This window comes from Protopterus annectens, chromosome 3.part0, assembly GCF_019279795.1.
Source record: "Protopterus annectens isolate FY-2018-M chromosome 3.part0, PAN1.0, whole genome shotgun sequence".
Classification (NCBI taxonomy): Eukaryota; Metazoa; Chordata; order Ceratodontiformes; family Protopteridae; genus Protopterus; species Protopterus annectens.
In genome coordinates this window covers 1,816,413,000-1,816,436,449 of record NC_056731.1, presented here as the reverse complement: position 1 = coordinate 1,816,436,449, position 23,450 = coordinate 1,816,413,000, and the positions used below count along the sequence as shown (strand labels likewise).

The 23,450-nt window shown below is 42.3% G+C and overlaps 1 protein-coding gene across 4 annotated transcripts in view; it reads left to right on the top strand.

Moving 5' to 3' along the window:
* ALS2CL (ALS2 C-terminal like) overlaps positions 1–23,450 on the top strand; it is a 2,758,770-nt gene that overhangs the window by 279,408 nt on the left and 2,455,912 nt on the right. Inside the window, exon 1 of one of the 4 annotated variants that reach the window (XM_044065872.1) lies at positions 10,915–11,177. The exons of the other annotated variants lie outside the window; for them this stretch is intronic. The gene's annotated coding sequence lies outside the window, so the exon portion shown is untranslated. Of the gene's footprint in view, positions 1–10,914; positions 11,178–23,450 lie in introns of those variants that run through there. 4 annotated transcript variants of the gene reach the window in all.

Here is a 23,450-nt window from a genome sequence, read left to right as displayed (position 1 = left end):
TCATTTTGGACTAATTCTGAGCATATCTGGGAATTCCCACCCAGGTTCCTAACATAACTAAAGAAAGCCTTGTGATTATCCTTAGTGTCCTGTGCAATTTTTCTCTCGAAGCTGGCCTTAGACGATTTTATGAGTGCCCGTAGTTTTTTGCTAATACTGATCAGAGATGCCTTCCCTTTGGGATTTTGCTCTATCATGTAGTAGCTTCCTCCTTCTATTGTATAGTTTGTTTATGGCTGGGGTCCACCAGACAGGACGTCTGCCTTTGGAGGATTGGGTCTTGGTTTTATTTGGGATTGCATGATCCATGCATTCCTGAAGGTGTTCATAGAATGCGTTTATAAAGGATTCTGCGGTCTGGGCCATATTTTTCACAGGCCTGGGGGCTTTGAAGGATTCCACCTCGGTTTTGAGGAGTGTGAAATTTGCTTTAGAGAAGTTTTTCACTGTGGTTTTCAGGGCAGGGGGTGGAGTCGGGATGTGAATATCCAGTGAGATTAGTTTATGGTCTGATCTTACCAGTGAGGGATACACTTCTGGTCTGGTCTGGAGCATAGAGTCCCCATGTTGGTGATGATCAGGTCCAGTATGTTTTCCCCTCTTGTGGGAGTGGTAACAAGCTGTTCCATGGCATTTGAGTTTATAAATTCTAGGAACCTTTGGGCTAGGGTGATGGAGCTAGAGTAATGCTCCCAGTCTATGTTTGGGTAGTTGAAGTCGCCCAATATAATGGTGTTTGGAGAGACCTTCATATTTTCCAGTGTTCTCAGGAAGTCTGAGTGGGGTTCCTAGGTTTGGGAGGGTGGTCTGTAGCAGGCTATAAACTGGAAGGCAGTTTTACCCACTGTTAGTTGCACATAGATAGTCTCTGATGCTTTGTGCTGTGCCACCAACCTGGAGGTGTGGGTATCTTTGACAAATATTCATACTCCCCCTCCTTTTGTAGTACGGTCCAAGTTTTGGGACCGAAAAGCATGGTATGAGGTATAACCTGGTAGTGCTGGGGTGCTCTCAGGAGCCTTGAACCAGGTTTCTGTTACTGCACAGATATCGATGTTCTCCATGCTAAGGAGAGTTTTGAGTGCGTGCATCTTGAGGTTTAGACTTCTGGCACTGAGTAGCATTACTCTTAGTTTTTTATCCCTTGTGATACCTATGGAGGTGGGTTTGTCTTTTGAGCCTTGCCTAAAAAAGGCACTATGGGGGTAGCAAGAGCCTTTGCCAATATCCAAAAGCCCAGGGGTGACAGGTGCAAGCCGTCCCTAGCGAAGCATCGTGGCTTGTCGAGCATGTCATTCCAGGCTGACAGGCATTGGATCCCCTTTGAATGACACCAATACTTAAGCCAATTGTTGAAATTGATCATCTTGTCTTCATATTGTGGCATCATTCTTGGTGAGGGTAAGATGCTACTCAAGGTCAGGGTCATACCAGCCTGGGCTACATGCTCAGAGAGATCCTCTATGTCTCTTTTCATGTAGTCCAGGGAGGTACGTCTCAGGTCATTCACACCAGCATGGACAATGACTGAGTCATATTTGTACTTGCCTCGGAGTGACCTGAGTGCTTGTGTTATGTGGCAGATCCTAGCGCCCGACAGGCAGCTCACCGTGACCTTCTCCTTGTTCAGCCTGGTGAGCCGGACGTCAGTGTGCCTGACGATAAAGTCACCTATTACAAGTGTATCAGGTGCATTGTTTAGCCTTAAGGGCTGTAACTGTTTGGCACACTGGCTTTGTGAGCTATGTGTTGCACAAGTTTTGTTTAGGGGTAGCGGTTGCTTGGGTGTCTGCTTTGGAGGTCTCTGCTGCTTAAGCAGATTTTTATTTAGAGCCTCCGAGTATGTTTTTGTGTGTTTATGTGTTTGGTTTGCTGTCGTGGTAGGTCTATGTGAGATTGGAATTGTAGTGAGTGCGGTTTCCTTCTCCTCCTGACTGGTTTTGCCAGTACTGAATTGAGAGAGCTTAGCCTCCAGTATGGCTATATGGTTGCATCTCTCACATGTGTTGTAATTTGTTGGGAGGAGGAGAGGGTTGTCTGTGTACATGAGGCAGTTGTAACATTGCCTCAAGATTCCAAGATTCACCAGCTGGACTGGAGAGGAGATTGACAACTGACCTTTGGACATGCTAGAATAGTATTGGGAATTCCTTTATAATTGAAAAAAGGGCCAAAGGGGAACGAGGTACTCAAGGGGAGTTTGTGAGGGTGTAGTGCTTTTAATATTTTAGTGCTGACTTATATAATTGCTTTAGTGAGCAAGTGCCAGGTAACTTAAATGCAATGTATTTCAGGTAACTTAAATGCAAAAACGACAAACAGTAACTTTCTTTCAAGTGAAACAAGGAAATAAGTACAGTAAGCAATGCAGATATCACTAGGGATCCACAGAAGTGCTGAAAAGCCGCGTTTTAGGTGGAATTAGCATTTCAGGGAAATAACAAGCAAACAAACAAGCAGCATACAAATAAAGCTAGATTCAGCAAGCCTGGATCTAGTCTATGCTACAGCAAACAAGGTGTACCAATTTCAGTAAGAAACAGTTCAAATATGCAGGCACTATAAGCCTTTAACCAGAAATTCCCAGCTCAGAAGGGCAGAGTCCAGCCTCTCCTCCCACAAGAGTGCAGACCACGAACCTTCTTAATGTAAAATAACTGGCCTGAAGCCCAAGTGCTTAAACCAGAACTAATACACTTTTAGAATAACAGACACTGAGCCCTCAATCAGCAGTTCACAACTTAAAAGGATGTAAGCTATCTGTCCTGCCACCACAGTGCATCCCACAAACCTTCCTAATGTAAAACAACTGGTCTGAAGCCCAAGTGCTTAATCCAAAAGACTTAGAATGATAGCTACACTTTAATCAAGTTACTACCAAGCAGTAATAAATACAATTGAATACTTTAAAGAATGCCTGGATTAGTGCTCAGGTTATACAAACAAAGCTAGATTCAGCAGGCCTGGATCTAGTCTATGCTACAGCAAACAAGGTGTACCAATTTCAGTAAGAAGCAGTTTAGATATGCAGGCACTATAAGCCTTTAACCAGAAATTCCCAGCTAGAAGGGCAGAGTCTAGCCTCTCCTCCCACAAGAGTGCAGATCACGAACCCTTTTAATGTAAAATAACTGGCCTGAAGCCCAAGTGCTTAAACCAGAATTAATACACTTTTAGAATAACAGACACTGAGCCCTCAGTCAGCAGTTCCCAACTTAGAAGGATGTAAGCTACCTGTTCTGCCACTACAGTGCAGACCACAAAATTTCTTAATGTAAAACAACTGGCATGAAGCCCAAGTGCTTAAACCAGAATTAATACACTTTTAGAATAACAGACACTGAGCCCTCAATCAGCAGTTCACAACTTAGAAGGATGTAAGCTACCTGTCCTGCCACCACAGTGCAGGCCACAAACCTTCCTAATCTAAAACAACTGGTCTGAAGTCCAAGTGCTTAATCCAAAAGACTTAGAATGATAGCTACACTTTAATCAAGTTACTACCAAGCAGTAATAAATACAATTGAATACTTTAAAGAATGCCTGGATTAGTGCTCATGTTATACAAACAAAGCTAGACTCAGCAGGCCTGGATCTAGTCTATGCTACAGCAAACAAGGTGTACCAATTTCAGTAAGAAGCAGTTTAGATATGCAGGCACTATAAGCCTTTAACCAGAAATTCCCAGCTATAAGGGCAGAATCCAGCCTCTCCTCCCACAAGAGTGCAGACCACGAACCCTTTTAATGTAAAATAACTGGCCTGAAGCCCAAATGCTTAAAACAGAATTAATACACTTTTAGAATAACAGACACTGAGCCCTCAATCAGCAGTTCCCAACTTAGAAGGATGTAAGCTACCTGTCCTGCCACCACAGTGCAGACCACAAACCTTCCTAATGTAAAACAACTGGTCTGAAGCCCAAGTGCTTAAACTAAAAGGCTTAGAATGAGTTACACCAAGTAGTAATAAATACAATTGAGTACTTTTAAGATGACGCAAAAGCAAAATAAAGTAGGAAGAAACACAAATGCAGTGAGTGAGAAAGTGAGGTGGGCCCAGGAGTTACAGGACAGAAACAAGTGCAAATGCAGGCCTTCAAATCAGAAAGTTGAGAGAGATGGAAGACCGCCCAAACGGCCAATAACTACAAATTCTGGGCCATAACCACTCCTTATGTGGACAGGTTACCTAGTGCTTACCACTCCCACTGATAAGCTAGAAGGCTCCCCTCCAACACAGAAAGGCTTGGGGGCTCAGAAGCTTACAAATAGTCCTGGATACAGCAAATCTGTATCTGGCACACTAATTACAGGAAAGTAGGAAACGGGCTTACAATTTTTTTTTCAGAAAAGTAGCAAAAACAGTAGTAAAAACAATTCACATGCAGTGCAAGCTGGCACACTTGAGTATGTAGCAATATTAGTCCACGCGCAGTTTGAAAAAATGTAATTAAATTAAAAAGGACTAAAAGCAAGTGCAGAAAGGGTTTATTAGGTAGAATGCGGTAAAAAGATGGGACTGGGGGAGTGTCCTATATCAAATCTACAGTGGGGCGGGCACTGCAAAAGCCACCAAATTTAAACTACTACCAGAACAGGGTGGGGGGGGGGGGGTTCAACAGAGATGTGAGGAATCAGAGTGCAAATTATAAAACCCAAAAAATATATACTGATCTCTGTATATTTGCAGAACACTAAGACAACAGATATCTAAGCAACAATTTAGCTCTATAATACAGAATAATGTAGAAAAATATACTCAGCTCTATATATCTGCAGAAAGTCTTGTAAGGCTGTTCCACTTTAAATGCAGACTGCTGCTGGTGGTTCAATTTACAATGAGCTATGCACACAATTGTGTATTGTCTTTAAGGTTGTGGACATAGCTAAAAAATGTGTTGTGGTTGTCGTTGGCCTGGAAGGCCAAACTTACCTCAAATTTGGCTTTGGTAGACTTTATTTGTTCTCCAAGTTGTTTGTTTAGTCTGATGAGAGTGCTTTTATCCTGCTGGGTGCTGCACCTACTAATTTTTGGCATGATTTTCTGCCTCCTGTTATATAGCCGACTGATTTTGTGATTCCACCAGGGTGGCTTGTTTTTTTAATTAGTTCTGTACTTCTTCCTGGTGGGTACAGCTGCCTCTAAGCAGCCATTAACATGCTTATACAGGCTTTATGTGAACAGTTCTGCATAGGCAGAAGCATTCACTGGGTTTATGGGGGCTTAAAATCTTGCCAGGTTCTCACTTAATACCAGGAGGTTAGCCTTAAAGTAGTTCCTGAATATTCCAGGTTTAGCTGGGAGCCCAGGTTTTATTTTTACTTCAAAGGAGACCATTTTGTGGTCTGACCTTACCAGGGAAGGCATTACAGTAGGAGGTGTGCAGCAGTCTCCCATGTTAGTGAGGACCAGATCCACTATGGTTGCACCCCTGGTTGGTGTATTGACTATATGGTCCAGGGAGTTTGTGTTACAAAATCCAGGAATCTCTGTGCCTGTGTGTTTTGTGTCATTTAGGATTCCCAGTTAATAGTGGGATGATTAAAGTCACCCATGAATATGGTACTGGGTTGGATGGTTAGTGTTTGTAATAAGTTTAAATATATGGTATGGGTTTCCTGGGTCATAGAGGGGGACATGTAGCTTGCAAGGAAGTGGTACTGGATTTTACCTATGGTGATTTGAACATGGATCAACTCAAGTGCATTGTCCTGTTTGACCAGCCTTGAAGTATATTTCTTTTTGATGTAAATAGAGACACCTCCAGCTTTAATCCCTGCCTGTGAAGTACCTGGCCTAAATGTGTGGAAGGCATTATAACCTTACACTTTTAGTGTGCTCTCCGTGGCTTTAAACCATATATCAGGGACCGCACAGATATCAGCATTCTCTAGGGTAAAGAGAGCTTCTAGGGAGTGGAGTTTTTGTTTAGACTTCTAGCATTGAGCAGTAATACCTTTAGATTTTCTTGGTTTTGATTTGCTATGTACTTTCAGTTTGGCATTGCCTAAAAAGGCACTATGGGCGAAGACAATGTTTTAGTTAATATTCAAAAGCCTAAAGGGGAGAGGTGCAGACCATCACTGGCAAAGCAGTGTGGTCTGTTGACCATCTCCTTCCATGCTGACAAATATTGCATCCCCTTAGAATGACACCAGAAACTAAGCCAATTATTAAAGCCACTCACCTTTTGTTCATATTGTGACATCATCCTTGGAGAAGGTAAAATGCTGCTCAATGCTAGGCTCATACTAGCCTGAGACACATATTTCGAGAGCTCCATGATGTCTCTCTTCATATAGTCTAGGGAGGTACATCTCAGGTCATTTACTCTCACATGGACTATGACTGAGTCATATTGGTAATTGTGGTTCAATGACCTGACTGCATGTGTATTGTGGCAGATCCTAGCCCCTGATAAGCAAGTGACCGTAACTTTCTCCTGACTCAGCCTGGTAAGAGGGACATCAGTGTGTCTCACAATGGAGTCTCCAAGGACTAGCATGTTGGATTGTGTGGTGAATTGCTTTATGGGCTTAGAGGTAGAAGCTCCATGAGATGTAGCTGTATGTGTTGATGTGGGTGTTGTTTTGAAAGAGTGCATTTTGGGCTGCTGAGGTTATTTGTTATGTGCACTTCATCTAGGAGGTCTTTGTGGTTTAGGAAGGTTACGTGTAAGTGTCTCAGCATATGCGTGTTTGTATGTCTGCTTTGAACTGTGCGTGATGGGTGCAGCGTGTGTACTACTGACAACCTTAATGACATTAGGAGTACTTTTATGTGAGAGTTTTGCCTCCAGTGACATTGTGTAAATACATCTCTCATGTACCATATCAGTTTGTTTGAGAATTAACTGGTTGTCAGTAAACATGAGGCAATTTCTACATTGCCTCAGAATGCCCATACCCACCAAGCCGGTAACTGAGACAGCAGGAAAGTTCATCATATCCATGGCAAGTGACTCTTTTTTTATTGACAGCTGGAGTGAGACTATCAATCACTGTCAGGAGTATCCAGGTACAACTATGTAGACAGAGCTTGTCAGTGCAAACTCATTGTCCTGTATGCAACTAAGTATTGGAGAAATTTAAATTGTGCTTTTACAGGAAAAGCATCACTCAAGGTGTCAGAGTCTATACAGACCACTGCCACACACTTGAGGGGAAACTAATACATAAACCCTGAAAATTTAAGGATGAAGTATTTAAGCTGATACTCTGAAGCTAGAAATGAATCAAGCAGTACTTACTGAAAACAAAGAATTGGCTTGTCAAGAATGATGAAAAGAGGGGGGACTCAAGAATGGCTACTGCCTGGCTACTACTAATGCTGGTCTCACTACAGCTTCACTCTGTTGGGATACAATGCTCCTTTGCTTCTTCTCTCACCAGAAACTAAATGTTAGCACCAATCCCAAGAACAGAAGCAGGCCACAGCCTCTTTGGTGATCCACAGTCTTGTCACAGATGATGCCTTTTTCTGGTAAATGCCTCGAACAGCAACCAGACCAATCACGTACTTTAAGCACAGACACTCACTCTCCAACCAGAAGCAGTCAGGAATCAATGCACTCTGCTCCTTCTCTCACCAGGATCAGAATATAAGCACAGATTTCAAGCTGTCACCTATAAATTAGTTATTGGGCTTTTTGGTGATCAGCAGTCTCTAGAAATCACTGTCCATGTACTCCTTCTCTCACCAGGAGAAAACAGAAGCACTAATCCCAAGATGTCTACTGAGAAGCAGAATGTAGGCTCACCAATAACTGGTTGTCTTGCAATAGATGCTTAAAGGTAAGATGAAAAAATGGTTTATCCTAAACACCACAGTGTGCACTAAGCTGTTAGATCTGAAAGTGGGTAACTTAAGCTTTAGCTGTTTAAAAAGTTACGTTTTAGTGGAGAGCCACTATTTTTGAAAGAACAAGATATCGAAAGGGGGTGGGCACTTTTGCATTTTGGTACTATGGAATACAGTAGGATGGCCAATAAAGTTTAAATAGCTGAAGGGGACTGATTTCACAAAATGATAATTTTGTGCTTACTCACACCAGCCAGTGAAAAGTGAGCCTAGTGGCTCAGTGGCTAAGGTGTTTGCCTTACAAGCACAAGGTACAGGGTTTGAGTCTCGCAAGGGATAATCGGCTAAGCTTAAAAGTTGGGAGGGTGGCCTAATGGTTAAGGTGTTTGCCTTACAAACACAAGTTGCAGGGTTTGAGTCTCACAAGGGATAATTGGCTAAGCTTAAAATGGCTCGCAAGGGCAGTTAGCTTAGTACTAACCTATGAACCTATGAAGATATATGGTCAAATTAACATAAGGGGCAGGCAGCTAGAAAGACAGTGGTGTTTAAGAACACAGGGTGGGAAAACATTCTGTCTGACTCGCAAGAGACAGAGCTGTGGTCTCTTTTCAAGTTTTAATATGCAGTTAAAAGCAGAAATACAAGTAAAATACAGTGCAAAGAAAACAACACAGTATACAAAATAGAAAAAGGCAATAAAGTAATACAAAATACAAGAAATAAAAAGCAAACTAACCTTTCCCTCACAGCAAGCTGTGGCAGAATCTGAGTGAGCCTTTCCAGTAAAGCCTGTTGGAGGTGGATTCTCCTATTTGACTATATGGGTTCTATCAGTGAGACAGTTAGTGATCCATCTAATGATATACGGGCTAATACCTAGCTGGGTGAGTTTGTCAATTATGCCTGAGTGGGGCATAGTGTCAAAAGCCTTGGCTAAATCTAGGTAGACTGTATGCACAGATTTCCCTTCATCGAGGGCCTTGGCGACTGTCTCGAAGAAGTCCACCAGATTTAATAGGCATGATCTCCCTTTGACAAATCCAAATTGAGTAGGGTCAAGTGTTTGACAGTTGCCAATGTCTTCGTTGATAAGGTCCATGATGATTCTCTTCATGGCCTTGCAGATAAGGCCAGTCAGGGTAATAGGTCTGCAGTTCCTGGGGTCAGCGGAAGCACTGCCTTTGTACAAGGGGATAATGGTTGCCTTTTTCCATTCAGCTGGGATGAAGCCAGTGCTTAGAGTATGATTGTAAGGAGTTCCCAATGGCATTGCTAATTCTTGTTTGAGCCCATGTAGGATGCAACCTGGGATGTTATCAGGTCTCATGGATGCTGTGTTTTTGACCTTAGAAAGGGTGCTTACGACCTGCTCTTTAGAGATAGAGGGTAGAGGACTGGTGGTAGGGATGTCTTGGGGGGAAGTGTGGCGGGGAAAGTGGAGTGACGTTTTCACAGAATCTGTCGGCTAACAGGTAAGCAATGTCCGCAGGTTCTGTATATGTGGCATCATTAACTACCAGTTCAGCACAAATCTGAACCATTCCTTTCGGGTCACAGATGTAACTAAAGAACGCACAAATCTGAACCATTCCTTTCAGGTTACAGATGTAACTAAAGAACGCACAAATCTGAACCATTCCTTTCAGGTTACAGATGTAACTAAAGAACGCCTTATAGTTGTCCTTAGTTGAGGAAGGTGATTTGGATTAGTAGTTAGCTTTGGAGGACTTCACAAGGAGTCTGATTTGCTTGTTTAAACTGAGGAGGGAGTGTTTACAATTTGAGGCTTGCTCCCTCTTAGACATCAATTTGTTCCTGTTATTGTAATGCCTGTTAATGGCTGTTGTCCACCAGACAGGTTTGCTCTTCCTTGAGGAGCTTGTTTTGGTCCGCGATTAGGTATGGTCGAGTCAATGCAGTTGTTAACATCTTCTGCCTGACAGATCTGGGTCTCCTCATAATCAGAGACCTTGCTCTTGAGTCTTACAAAAATATTACTGACCCAGACATGTATTCCCTGCTGCTCGGCTTCTTCACTTCCACTAGTTGCTATGAAGGTTTCCTTTTCTGGAAGAGTGTTCAAGATCCTGTCATGATTGTCATCTTCTCAAAAGTCCACAGCAAAGGAAACTTGAGGTCAAACGGATATGTTTCTCAGTTTGGGCAAAAGCTGAGAGTTTGCTGTTCATTGACATACTTAATATGTAAAATATTTAAACTGTAACTACCATTTTGTGACCTTAGAGAAACTGGAGGTTATTCTAGCATGGATTTTGCTCGTTGCCTAAACAGCAGTCGTGTTAGGTACTTTTAGGAGGTTTTGTTATTTTTCTATAGGAGGCTGGGCACACACAGTAGTCTTAAAGGAAATGGGGGAATATTATTCTGCATGTAAAATATCAGCTTATTTACTCTCTGGCGCCTATAGCGCTACTTTTATACTGTATCGCACGGCACCTACAGCGCGAAGCATTTTCTCCCTTACCTACCCCACAAACATGCGCTCCTTACAGAAAAACAAACAAAAATAGTTTCTCTACACATACAAAAGCAGGGTCGCAAGATGCCCTTATTTTGCAGTCTCCCCGCATACCTCTCAACTGTACAGATTTTCGCCTCATGTTTTGGTCTGTTTTTCATAAAATTCTGTTTTCTGGCAAATCATTAAACATTGAAGTTAAAAACTAATGACAGACATTTGAGTTGCAGACTTCATACCCTTCAGAAAATTCATGCTTAATGCAAAACCTGTTATTCTATCAACTTTCTAAGTTTGTAAGAGCAATATTTAAAAAATGTCCCTATTTTTGGGCCTTTGCCCCACTTTTACTTATGGCTTTGTCCAGATCTCTTGCTTTACGAGGTTGAGAGGTCTGTTTACATGTGAAGAGAAGAAATAATAAAAAAGATACAAACATGCCAACATCATTCCCCTACTTATTTGGTTATTATATCAAATATACTCCTCCACTGGGAGGTCCCAGTAATTGAAGAAGTTGTCCAAGGGATTTTTTTCTCACCCCCTCCCGAATCAAACGTTTTGAAACGCCATTAACGATTTTTTTCTGTAACAGCGTAATATTACAGCACATAAGTTCGTTTTCGCGATTCACAGCCAATCGGCTGAAAGGACTTCGGTGTTGTGTTTGCTTCAGGCCAACCGCGTAGTTCACGTTTGTTTCTACGCTTTTCTGACTGATGAATGAATGATTACAGTTAGTCAAGATGCCACTAATTAGCGTATTTTACTTGTGTCGTTTTGAAGAGCCGTATGTTGATGCAAAGCTTGTCTATTTTCTTTTTAAGCGACTTAGAATAATACTTAACAGTCGCTTCAGAAGTCTAGGATTGTCAAGCGAAGACGTATAACGGTATGCTCGGAAAATAGTGAAGTAGTTTTTTTGTATAAAATGTCATATTACAATTAGAGCCCCGTGGTGTGCACAGTCATTAATTGGTGTGAGAGAACGAGAGAGTGAATGCGAGGTTAAGAGAGACCTTTCGGCTGCCTCTGATTTTGCCCCATGTTTGTAATATTTTTAGCAAACGGTTAGTTTGAGGGTTTATAAAATGATAGCTGAAGGAACATTAGCAGCAATTATTACTATTTTGTTGGAACTGAAAAAGTTCATTGGACTTGTCAGTCAGTGAGCTTACTAGACTTCATCTCACATTTCAGATTATAGTAGCTGCGATTCACGGCATTTAGTCTCCGTTCTGATTGCATAACTGTCAACTGTAGTCATTTCCAGATTTTTGCCTCATATTTTTGCTGTATCCCTCATAAAAGTTGCGGTTTTCTGGCAAATCAGTGTGATGATCTGAGAATTGAAGTCACTAAATAATGGTATACATTTGACTTTCAGACTTCCAAGTCCTTCAGAAAAGTAAGGTAACACCTGCAGCAACTGGAAAGACCCCAAAAGTACCCCACCAAGAGGATCAAAGGGCTCAAACAGATGCCATATGCTGCCCGGTTAAAGAAACTCCAGCTCTACTCAGTGGCATACCCCCTGCTCAGAGGCGATCTGTGCCTGACGTATAAAGCCATGTCCAACCCGGAATTAATGGACATGCTGCACCTCAGAAAATCCAAATCCCATCGAGCTACGCGCTCGAGAGACTTGAACCTCAGCACTGAAATAAATAGGACATGCTGGAGGGATAGATTCATAACCCAGAGGCTCCCTTCACTCTGGAATAAAATCCCAGTCCAGGTTAGGCAGAGTCCCTCATTGACTCTCTTCAAGAGGAATCTTGATGAGTGGATGGGAGATTGTAGGTTTACCCAGAGTGTCACTTCTGTGTCACTGTTAGACAGAGGCACAGTATACTAACCTCGAAAAAGGGCATAGCAAAATTAATTTAAAATGGGTGGCGAAAGCCAAACACACTCTGGCTAGGCTTATAAATGCCCTAGGGCAGATAGCCTAGCATGAACCTATGAACACAAACCCTGTTGCCCTAGCAACTTTCAAAGTTTATAAGAACAATATCTAAAATCCGTCTGTAATTTTGGACCATTGTCCAGATTTCTAGCACTAACCACTAAGAGGTTGAGAAGTATGGTTCTGAGGAAATCACCGCTGCAGTATCCTATAGCTGCATAGTTTGGGTATAGCGTGCCTGTCTAGGATATAATGAACTGCTAGTCGTCAAACCTCTCTGGCTGTCTTCTATGCATGCATCCACAAGGAAATAAGAAAGTGGCACACATGCAGCTGTTGAGTACTTTTTTTGCCACCCTTAAGAGCAGCTCAGTGCTTCATAGGATTGACGGTCAGCTCCTGCCTTCCACTTCTGGCACACAAGTCTCCTTTGGTGAACCATTCTATGTACACAAATATTTTTTTTTCTATTTTTTTGACAGATTTTGCTGTGTAGAAACTTTAGAGGAAACCTCTTATCAGATAAGTTATTTTTAGTAGCTGGGGCTAATAAACTAAGAATGGGGTGTTTTGTTTAAAAATACTGATTCTGGGCACTTGGAGTGTGAAATGGGCTTGTGTGTAAAAGGACTGTAAGTGTATTTTGATGCTTGTGTACACTTCATGACAAATTACCTTTATTTTTATTTAATTCAGTGACATGTTCTGTGAAAAAGGACTTCTGAATTGTGAGGGACTAAAGTGTACTGCTTGTGCATTTACTTTTGTGATATTTGAGCAACTGTCTAGGGAAGTGTACTGCTTGTGCATTTACTTTTGTGATATTTGAGCGACTGTGTAGGGAAGTGTAAGTGTACTGTATGTCCTGCTTGTGAACACTAGTGACAGCTTACCTTTCAACCTGCTTTTCCCAACATCACCTGGCAACAAACCGGTTTCTTTCTTGGAAGCAACGTGAATACCCTTACTGACCCTGTGGTTTCTCCTCTTATTGTATCTAAAAGGAAATAAACAAATTAGAGTCCTTGCTTGCCCTGCAGGCACAGCCATTAGTGGGTGACTCTGCAGTGGCCACAGCTTGTTCCTCAGACCACTCATTGTTTTTCCAGATCATTCTGGTGTAGTTCCTTTTGCCACCACGGATCAGGTGTTAGCCACGTCTTCTACAGCAGTTTCGGTGTACATTTTAGGTATCCATTACCAGGTATGGGAGAACCATCTTCTTTGGGTATGGAATTTTCTCTAGGAGGTTCTTCCCGGGGTGGTTGTGGTAAAGTGACCTGATTGCCATGTTGAAGTGCCATCCTTTGGTCAGTCAGTCCCCTTCTAGGGATGTCCCTAGAAAAAATAAAGGGTTAGATGTATTTCATCTAAAGACAGTGTGTCTCTGACTTGCTTATCTTAGCTAAGGGTTTATTGCAGGTCGTGAATCCTTTGGAATAGCAGGAAAATCTAAATATGGCATGTAAAACCTTCAGGATTAGCTGACTTATCAGAGGAACTGGATTTCTTTTATATTTTCCTCAGAAGCAATTGACTGAGTGTTTCCTCAGTTTCTGCTGTATAGGAGTTCTCTTTTTTTCTGAGACTGTCTCCAGGATGTATAATGTGTCTTGTGGGAACATATGGATGTTTTCCTCTCCTTATGGAGGTACTATGTGCTATGTCACAAGTTGATATGCCACATACTATTTATTTATTTCCAGTTTGATTACCGGGGAAGTCCACTGGGCCAGAACGTGCCCATTTTCAGTGGAGGCCCGGGGAGAAAAGCTCCAAAAGCAATGCGAATACAATAAGTTACATAGTGTTGAAGGTAAAAAAAAATACATGTGTAATTACATTCATACAGTTAGTAAAAAAGCAAATGCACACAGTATACCTCAAAAACATCATTAAGGAAGGTAGATAAAATAGATTTTCAGTAGTTTCCCTTCAGAGCAGCAAGTTTCAACTGTCTGTAATGAAGAGATCTGAGGTTACTTGATATTTACAATATTTACATACAAGGAGTAGAGACAGAGAATTACTTAAACTGAGAAGTAGCTTAAGTTTGATTTGGTAGCAATGGAAGAATAATAGTTTTAGGGTAGTGTGAAGTGAAAGGATATAGAGGGTTCATAAGGGTAGTTATTTAAATTTAAGTGGGATGAAAGCAGGAACACTTATGTTTAGAGGACAGGTAAGAGAAAAGTTGGGTTTTGAAGGATTCAGAGTTAGATGTTCTAAGTGAAGGAGGGAGAGAGTTCCATTTCCTGCCAAGAGAGTAGGAGAGAAGGAGTTGGCCAGCAGGGCGATTGGGTTTGTGGATGGCGATTAAATTTTGGTGCTCAGATCTTAGAGATCTATTTGGGATGTACGGAGGAAGGATGTTTGTTAAGGTTGGGCATTTATCAGGGTAGAATATTAATTTGTGAGCAGTGGTTAGTTGGAGATAGTCTAGGTAGTTAGAGAGTTCTAGCCAGTTCAGAGTTTGTAGGGAAAGGCAATGGTGAGTAGAGGTTTTAGATTTGGTTGCAAATTTAGAGATTTTATTATAGCAGATTTCGAGTTTAGAGGAGTTGGAAGAAGACAGGTTAGTAAGGAGTGGGGCTCCATATAGTAGAGATGGTAGAAGATAGGTAATTGTTAAGGTATGCCTAGAGGAGTTGGAGAGAAAGCAGTTGTTCCTATAGAGCATACCTAGCTTTTGGTGGGTTTTCTTTATGTTTTGTTGTATGTGGTTATCAAATTTAAGGTGCTCATCTATGGTGACGCCAAGGAGTTTTGCAGATGGGACAACCTCTATGGTAGAGTTGGTTTGGCTTATGATTTTGAAAGCATTTTTGTTGAAAGTGAAAGCCCTGGAGGGAGGGAAAAGAAGAATTTTAGATTTATTAGAGTTGAGAGAGAGATGATTTTGGTGCATCCAGTTCTCAGTAGTGGAAAAAGCTATTTGGGTTTTTGTCAGTAGTTCAGGAAGGTTAGAGGCTGCACAGACTTAAGGTAGAGTCATCAGCGTATTGGATAACTGTTGTGTCTGGGATGGCAGAGTGTAGGTTATTTTTGAAGATGTTGAAAAGCATGGGTCCAAGGATGGACCCCTGGGGAACGCCAGTGGGTGTAGGTAAAAAGGAGGATGTAGAGTTTTTCCATCTGACAGCTTGAGATCTGTCTGATAAGTAGCTGGAGAACCATGATAGAGTATCAGGGGAGAGATGAAGGTTGGATAGATGAAAGAGAAGGTGTTTGTGACAGATCGTGTCAAAGGCTTTAGAAAGATCTAGCAGTACAGTGGAAAGTAGTAATCCAGAATCCCTGGCTTGATTGACTGTTTCTAAGAAGGATAATAAGGCAGTAATGGTGCTGTGTCCAGGGCGGAAGCCGTGTTGGGTGGGTGTTAGGAGGTGGTTCTGGGTTAAGAAAGGCATGAGTTGGTGGTGGACACATTTTTTTAGGATTTTTGATAAAGGTGAGAGTAGGGCAATTGGGTGGAAGTTGGAGATATTAGTATTTTTGCCTCCTTTATGAAGTGGTGGAATGTAGGCTGATCGCCAAAGAATAGGAACGTACGACTCTTTTAAAGATCTGTTAATTAAGATGCTGATAGGGAGAGCAATACCTTCAGCAGCACATTTAAGGAAGGAGGAGGGGATGTTGTCAAGGGCATTAGAGCATGGCTTTAGTTTGGATAAGAGCCTTTTTATAAATGTGGTTGAAACGGGTTTCAGCTGGAAATTGAGAGGACAGTTAAAAGGGTTGTTAGGTGTAAAGGAAAGAGAGTTGGATGCATTATTGTTAGGGAAGGATTTAGTTAGATTAGCTATAGATTCAGTAAAGAATTTGTTGAAGAGAGAGCTTAGATCTGTGTCAGTTATACTAGGGTCTGGGCAGGGGTTATTCCTGGATCCTGGATGAAGAAGGGAATTAACTGATTTCCAGAACTGTTTTGGGTTCTTATTATGGTTGGACTGAAGTTTATTGTAGTAGTTTTTTTTGTCCAGGGTGATTAGTTTTTTTGCTTGGTTGCGGAGTTGGGTGTATTGGAGCAGGGATGAAGGCATTTTATTTTTCTGGTATAGCTTCCAGAATTTGTCCCTTTGATGCATGATTTGTTTTGTTTCTTTGGATAGCCAAGGGGCAGAATTAGCTTTGACTCGTTTGTTTCTTGGTGGGGCTAGAGAGTTAAGGGTATTTAGGAAGACAGAGTTAAATTGTTCTACAGCGTTGTCTAGGGGAAGAGTATTTAGGATCTGCCAGTTAGTATGTTTAAAAATGTTTGAGAAGATTGTGGGGTTGAAGTTGCTGAGATTACGAGTGTGGATGTAATGGTGTTGATATTGGGTGGAGTTAGCTGAACGGTGTATGAAAGTTGGGAGATGGTCACTGAAGGTGTCAGGGATAGTGCCAGAAAGAATTATTTTGTTTGGATGAGAGACTAGGATCCAGTCAATGATGGATCCTGGGGGATTATTTTTGTTAGGCCGGGTGGTTGAGTGGATTACTTGGGTGAAGTTGTAGAGGTTAATGAATTGGGAGGGGGAAGGAGAGTTGATTTTATTCCAATCAATGTTAACATCGCCTAGAATGTAGTTTCGAATTTGATTTCTGTTGAGGCCCAGTAAAGAATATTTTCGAGGGTAGTGATGTTGTCACCTGGGGATATGTATAGGGAGATAATGCAGATGTTCTTATGTTTATTTAGTCGTAGTAGACTGGCTGCAAGTTCAGCATTTTTTAATTGTGGAGTTGGGATTTGTAAAGGGATCAGGGAGAGGAGGTTAGAGAAGATTATTGCAGAGCCTCCACCTTTTTTATTTAATTGGTCACTTCTGAGGATTTGAAAACCAGGAGGTAAGATTTCAGAGTCAGCGATGTGGGGTTTTAGCCAGGTTTCAGAGATGGCTAAGATGTCAGGTTGGTTGTGGCAAATCCAAGCTTGTAGTTGGTGTATTTTGTTATTTAGGCTCTGAGCATTGATAGTGAAGAACTTAAGGGGGTTAGGAGAGGAAGCGGTAGAAGAAGTGGGAGGGGGACTATGATTGTTTCCAGTGGGAGAAAAAGGGGTTGGGGGAAGTTGTTAGTAGTGAGGCAGGGGCCAGGGTTGGGATGAATATCGCCAGATAAGACTAGGTCATTTATTGGAAGTAACTCTTAGTCTTTTGGGTTTATGAAGTAAGAAGCTGTTAGGGGGTGGGAGGAGTTTAAGAGTGAATGTTTTTGGTACGGTGAAGTTTTTGGGATGGAAAAGGTACAGTGTTTTGGGAGGAATTAGAGCGGAAGATATGTTGTTGTAGTGGGTAGATAACGATGGTTGTAGGTGAGTACAAGGGTTGGTTTGAGTAGGAGATAGGGATAAGGGTATTTTGTGAGAGTAGGAAGTAGCATAATATAGAGGAATGAGTAGTACAAGAAGTGAGGATGGGACACAGATAGTATGAAGGATTTTGGATGGCATGTTCAGCAAGGGGAAGTTGAAGAGATAGATGTAGTGGAGGTGTGCAGGCAAAATGGGTGGGGGGCCTAGGAAAAGGATGGGGTTGGATGTATTTGCAGGGGTGAGAAAGGGATTATATGTGGTGAGAAGAGAAATATAATGGAGTGGGATGAGAAAGAGTGGGAGGGGTGGTAAGTAGAAGGACTATGATAGGTTAATTGGTAAAGTGAAGTATAGTGGGGTGGGGGGAGTAAGAGTGGGAAGGGTAATGAGGAAAGGACTCGGATTAGTTAATTGGTATATGTGGGAGGGCTTATGAGAGGTATAAAGGTAGAGGTGCTGGGGGCAGGTGGGAAATGGGGGCAGGGTAGGGGAGCGGAGTGAGCCCGCAGGGCGAACGGAGCGGGAAGAGCCAAAGGAAGGAGAAATGTGAGGACAACAATCAGTAGAGTGCGAGAGCCAGAAGGTAAGTTTGCAGAGATGTATATTAAGTTCGAAGACTGACAGTGAAATGGAGTTGAATGGAGATATGTACTAAAATGACAGTATAGAAGGGTCAGAGGCTTTGAGCCTGGAGGAGATGGGAATATGTGGAGTGGAGGAAGAGGATAGGTAGTCCTGGGAGAATATAGAGGGCGAGAGCAGTGGGAGAGATATCTAGGAAACACTGAAGAATGAGAATAAGGTACCAAGTGGGAAAAAGTAGTAGAGACAGCAAGAAGGTAAAGGAGCGCCACCTAGTGGGCAGTTTGGATGAGTGTAACAGAGACACCTACGGGGAATATCCAGTTAGGGGATGGAAGGGGTTATCAGACTCAGCAAAGGGTAAAATAAAATATGGGAGGGAGAGTAGGGATAATTTAAATAGATAAGGAAAGGGGAAGAGTGGCTGCTGGCTAGCCTGGCAAGGGAGCGCACTGCGACCTACTAAAAAGTATGTACTACCTTTACATATTACAAGATGGATAAAGCAGTATGCATACTTTCTCTTACTCATACTACACTTATTCCTCTTATTATGCCAACTCCTCTTATTATGCCAACTGCCTATGATGTTTTTGGTGCTACCTGCAGTAACTCTGATCGTCAGTCTTCAGTCCATGAAAGGCAGATAGACTGAAGAACTTAGTAAGGTCTAACAAGTATATGTTTTCTCACCTCAGGTCTGACCCACCGGCTATTTCTGTTTATTCTCCAACTGCTAACAAGGTTCTGATCAGTGCTAATAGGTTCATAGGTTTATACTAGGCTATCTGCCCTAAGGCATTTATAAGCCTAGCCCAAATTTTTGTGGCTTACGCCACCCCTTATATGAAAAAATACTGTGCCCATTAGTTTGTTGTGCCTCTGTCCAGCAGTGACACAGAGATGATTCCCGGGGTAAACCTATGATCTTCCATCCACAGGTCAAGATTTCTCTTGAACAGAGCCAGTGAGGTGCTCTGCCTCACATGGACCGGGACTTGATTCCACAGCATAGGGAGTCTCTGAGTGATAAATCTATCCCTCCAGCACGTCCTGTTTATATCCGTGCCAAGGTTTAAGTCGCTTGCTCTAGTGGTTTTGGTGGATTTGGATTTTTTGAGGTGGAGCATGTCCATTAATTCCGGGTTGGACATGGCGTTGTATGTCAGGCACATGTCACCTCTGAGCAGACGGTGTGCGACTGAATAGAGCTGGAGTTTCTTCAATCTGGCAGCATATGACAGATTTTGGAGTCCCTTTATCCTTTTGTTGAGGAACTTTTGGGTTCTCTCCAATTGCTGCAGATGTCGGGCGAGATACATCGCGAATGGGGCATTGTACTCGATCATTGGTCTGATAAGTGAAGAGTACAGGGGAACAATGACCTCACTAGATCTGGATGTTAATCCCTTCATGATCAGGTGGGCAATGTAGAAGGTCTTTCTAACCACTTTAGCAATGTGAGTGTCAAAAGAAAGGCCACTGTCAACCTGGGTCCCCAGGTCCCTGATAACCTCTTCTGTGCTTAGTGGATTGCCACCTATATGGTAGCTTGGGGTTACCTTGTTTTTCCCGAAGGGTATGACTATACATTTTTTGGCGTTTAACTTCAGGCCATGGCTCTGGCACCAGCTATCTGTTTCCGTGAGTCCCTTCTGAAGGATATCCGTGTCCGATGCACTTTCCACTATGGCGCCCAGTTTGCAGTCGCCTGCAAACTTTGTCAGCCAAAGTCCTCCCATGTTGGCCTGTACTTCTGAGAAGTAGATGCCGAACAATAGGGAGCCAAGGACCGAGCCCTGTGGGACACCACTTGTGACCGGCTTGGAGTCTGACATAGTGCCAGCAACTCTAACCCTGTGGGTTCTGTCCTTAAGCCAGTTTGCAACCCATCTTGTGACATATGGGTTTACATTTAAGCTGGTAGTATTTCTACAATACCCGAGTGGGGTATTGTGTTGAAAGCCTTGCAAGGTCAAGGTAGGCTGTATGGACTGCCTTTCCCTCATCAATGGCCTTGGTGACTGTTTCAAAGAAGTCGACCAAGTTCAAAAGGCATGATCTTCCCTTGACGAAGCCAAACTGGGTCGGGTCCAATGTCTGCAAGTCCCCTATATCTTTGTTTATGAGCTCCATTATGATCCTCTCCATAGCTTTGCAGACTAGACTTGTTAAGCTTATGGGGCGGTAATTACCAGGGTCCGTAGAGGCACCGCCTTTGTGGAGTGGGACCACAGTTGCCGTACGCCACTCCTTGGGCACGTATCCTGTGGTAAGGCTGAGATTAAACAGCTGCCTTATGTGCGGGTTTAATTCCTCATTTAGCTCGTGTAGCACACAGCCGGGGACACCATCCGGTCCCATTGATGCTGTGTTTTTAGCTTTAGAGAGAGCAGCTTTCACCTGCGCATTTGAGATGTCTGGGAGGCTACACTCCGCTGGGATAGTTATCTCTCCTTTAGGGGGGGGTGACGTTTGCACTGAACCTGTCTGCCAGTATGTTGGCAATGTCTGCGGGTTCAGTGATTTTTGTATCATTTTGGACTAATTCTGAGCATATCTGGGAGTTTCCACCCAGGTTCCTAACATAGCTGAAAAAGGCCTTATGATTGTCCTTTGAATCCATGGCAATTTTTCTTTCAAAATTGGCCTTAGTTCATTTTATGAGTGCTCGTATTTTTTTACTAATAATGATCAGGGGTGACTTCCCTTTTATGGATTTTGTTCTATCATGTAATAGCTTTCTCCTCTTATTGTAAAGTTTGTTAATGGCTGGGGTCCACCAGACTGGACGTTTGCCCTTTGTGGAAAGAGTCTTGGTTTTATTTGGGATTGCCTGATCCATGCAGTCCTGGAGGTGTTCATAGAAGGCATTTGTAAGGGCTTCCGCAGCTTGGGTTGTGGTTTCCACTGGCTCAGGGGCCTTGAAGGATACCACACCAGTCTTGAGTAGTGTGAAGTTTGCTTTAGAGAAGTTCTTCACTGTGGTCTTTTTTGTTTGGGGTGGGGGCGGGATGTGGATTTCCAGTGAGATTAGTTTATGATCAGATCTCACCAATGAGGGATATACTATTTGCCTTTGGGCAAGGATGGTAAAGCCTTTGCAAGGTTTGGAAAGAGAATTTTCTTTATCTCTAGTTTTCAGAATTAGTTCATAGTTAACTTTATAGGCAAGTACAAGGTTAGCTGCCCTTGTGGGCTATTTTAAACCTAGCCAGTTTGCTTCAAGGTTGGGAATCAACTGCTGTGTGTCTGTGAGGTACACACTGTAACCATTATGCCAGCTCCTCCAACCCAAGTTGGAATCCTGAATGTGGAAGTACTTGTTAACTTTTGTGGACAGCTTGAGGAGCTTTTCTGCAGCGTTGCCATCTTAAGGTGTGTCTTTTCTGAGTCCTGTCATTGCTACTCTTTGTGTCAAAATATTATTTAAAGAGTGTGTATGATCATGCTGACTCATGTCTAGGGCTATAACCACTGCTGCTGTTATGAGACATTTTGCCTGGGTATGAAGTTTTCTGAAGAGGCAAAATATGAAAGTTTGATTTCTCTTTCGGATAAAGAGATTTTGTTTGGTCTTCCTGCTACTCAGGTACTCAGTTTGTAAGAGGCAAATTGATCCATAGAGTTAAGATTTTTCAGCCCCTTTCCAAATTCTAAACCCCAGTTCTTTTTTTTTTTTAAATCATAGTTTTAGCAAATGGGGATCTAAAAAGAAGTGTCAGGAGGGGTCCAACAAACATAAATCCTTTCAGAAAAAGGAGCAGGTCTGAGGTCTGTAACTCAATGACTGCCAGCACCCCCCCTTTCCTCTTTGCATCTGCCTCAGAAAGTGGTTGTCGGTCTTCCTCTTTGGCAAGAGATTGTTTAAGACAAATTTGCTCTAAAATTAGTTCAGGATGTAGACATGCCTCCTTTTTGGGAAATTCCCCCTCACCCTGTGAGCTAGACAGAAGTGTTTGTCGAGGTTCAGCATATGCTTTCATTGGGGTTATACAACTAGTGCTTCAAAACAAAAGGGGAGAGTGGTTCTATATCAGACTGTTTCTGGTGACAAAGAAGGATCCTTCTTGGAGTCCAATACTCAACCTGTCCTTTCTCAAAATGTTTGTGAAAGTTCCAAAGTGTAGGATGTCAACCTTTCAGAGTCTGTTGCATCTCATTCTTCTATAAAGTTTAATGGTAACTCTGAACTTAAAAGATGCTTATCATCACATCCCTATCAAAACAGCATTCAGTATTTTCCTCGGATTTTCTGTGTCTGGCTCACATTATCAGTTCTCTGCATTACCCTTTGGGTTATCTTATAGCTTCGAGGATGTTTACAGAATGTGTAGCTCCAGTGATAGCTCATTGCATTTAGCAGGACATTCACAAATTTCATAATTTAGATGATTTGCTCATTGCTCATCTTTACAAAGTATTTTTCAGGTGTCAGGAGTCCCTTTCATGGTTTACAAATCTCTTCCTCAGCTTGGGCTTTCAGATCAATGGTCAAAAAGCTTCCTTAATTCCTTCTGTCAGGATTGTGTTTCTAGGATGCCTCCTAGATTCTTCAATGCAAAAGACATTCCTAACCCAGGAGAAAGTGAGCTTGCATCTGGAAATCAAGAGTTTCTCATATCAGTCTCAGACTTAAGAGGGTATCTCAGGATTGTATGATTCCTCTTACCATGTTGAACATGAGAGTAAAAAATATGTGGACCCAACATTCACACCCTGTGGAATTTCTGATCCCAATTTTGAGATGTATGAAGAGATAGCTGCTGTGTGGAGACAACAAATTACTCTGAAGCTAGCTGTGCTGCTCTCTCTGTTAACCTTCCTCAATCTGTGACAACAGACATTTCAGATTTTGTCTGGTGGCAGTTTCGGATTAAATGTGCAGGGCCTTTGGAACAAAACGGGCCAAAGCACATAAATGTTAGGAGATTTTTAGCAGTGTTCCATTCTGTATAATCTCCATCTTTTTCCCCCGGGACCTCTGCATGTGATTACAGACCACACCACAGTGATGTGCTATAATAAACAAAGATGGGGCACTAGGTCTTACCCTCTGTGCAGGCTTGCTGTGGTGGCTTGGGCGGTCACTGTGAAACATTGTTTGATCTTCTAAGCTTCTTACATCCCATTAGTGCAAAATGTAGTGGTAGTTAAGCTGGGGAGGACCTGGACAGACTCTCAGGAATGGAAATGAAACAATTATTATTACTGCTGGCTATGTTTTTGTTCATTGTACTTCCTTAAGAACTGAATTTAATAAGACTGGTCATTGTCTTATGTGGAGTAGAATTGTAAATGCTGGCATACCTGTAGTAAAAAGTATAATTCAGTGCCAATGATTTAAGTGTTATCTCGAACCAAACTAAACTTTA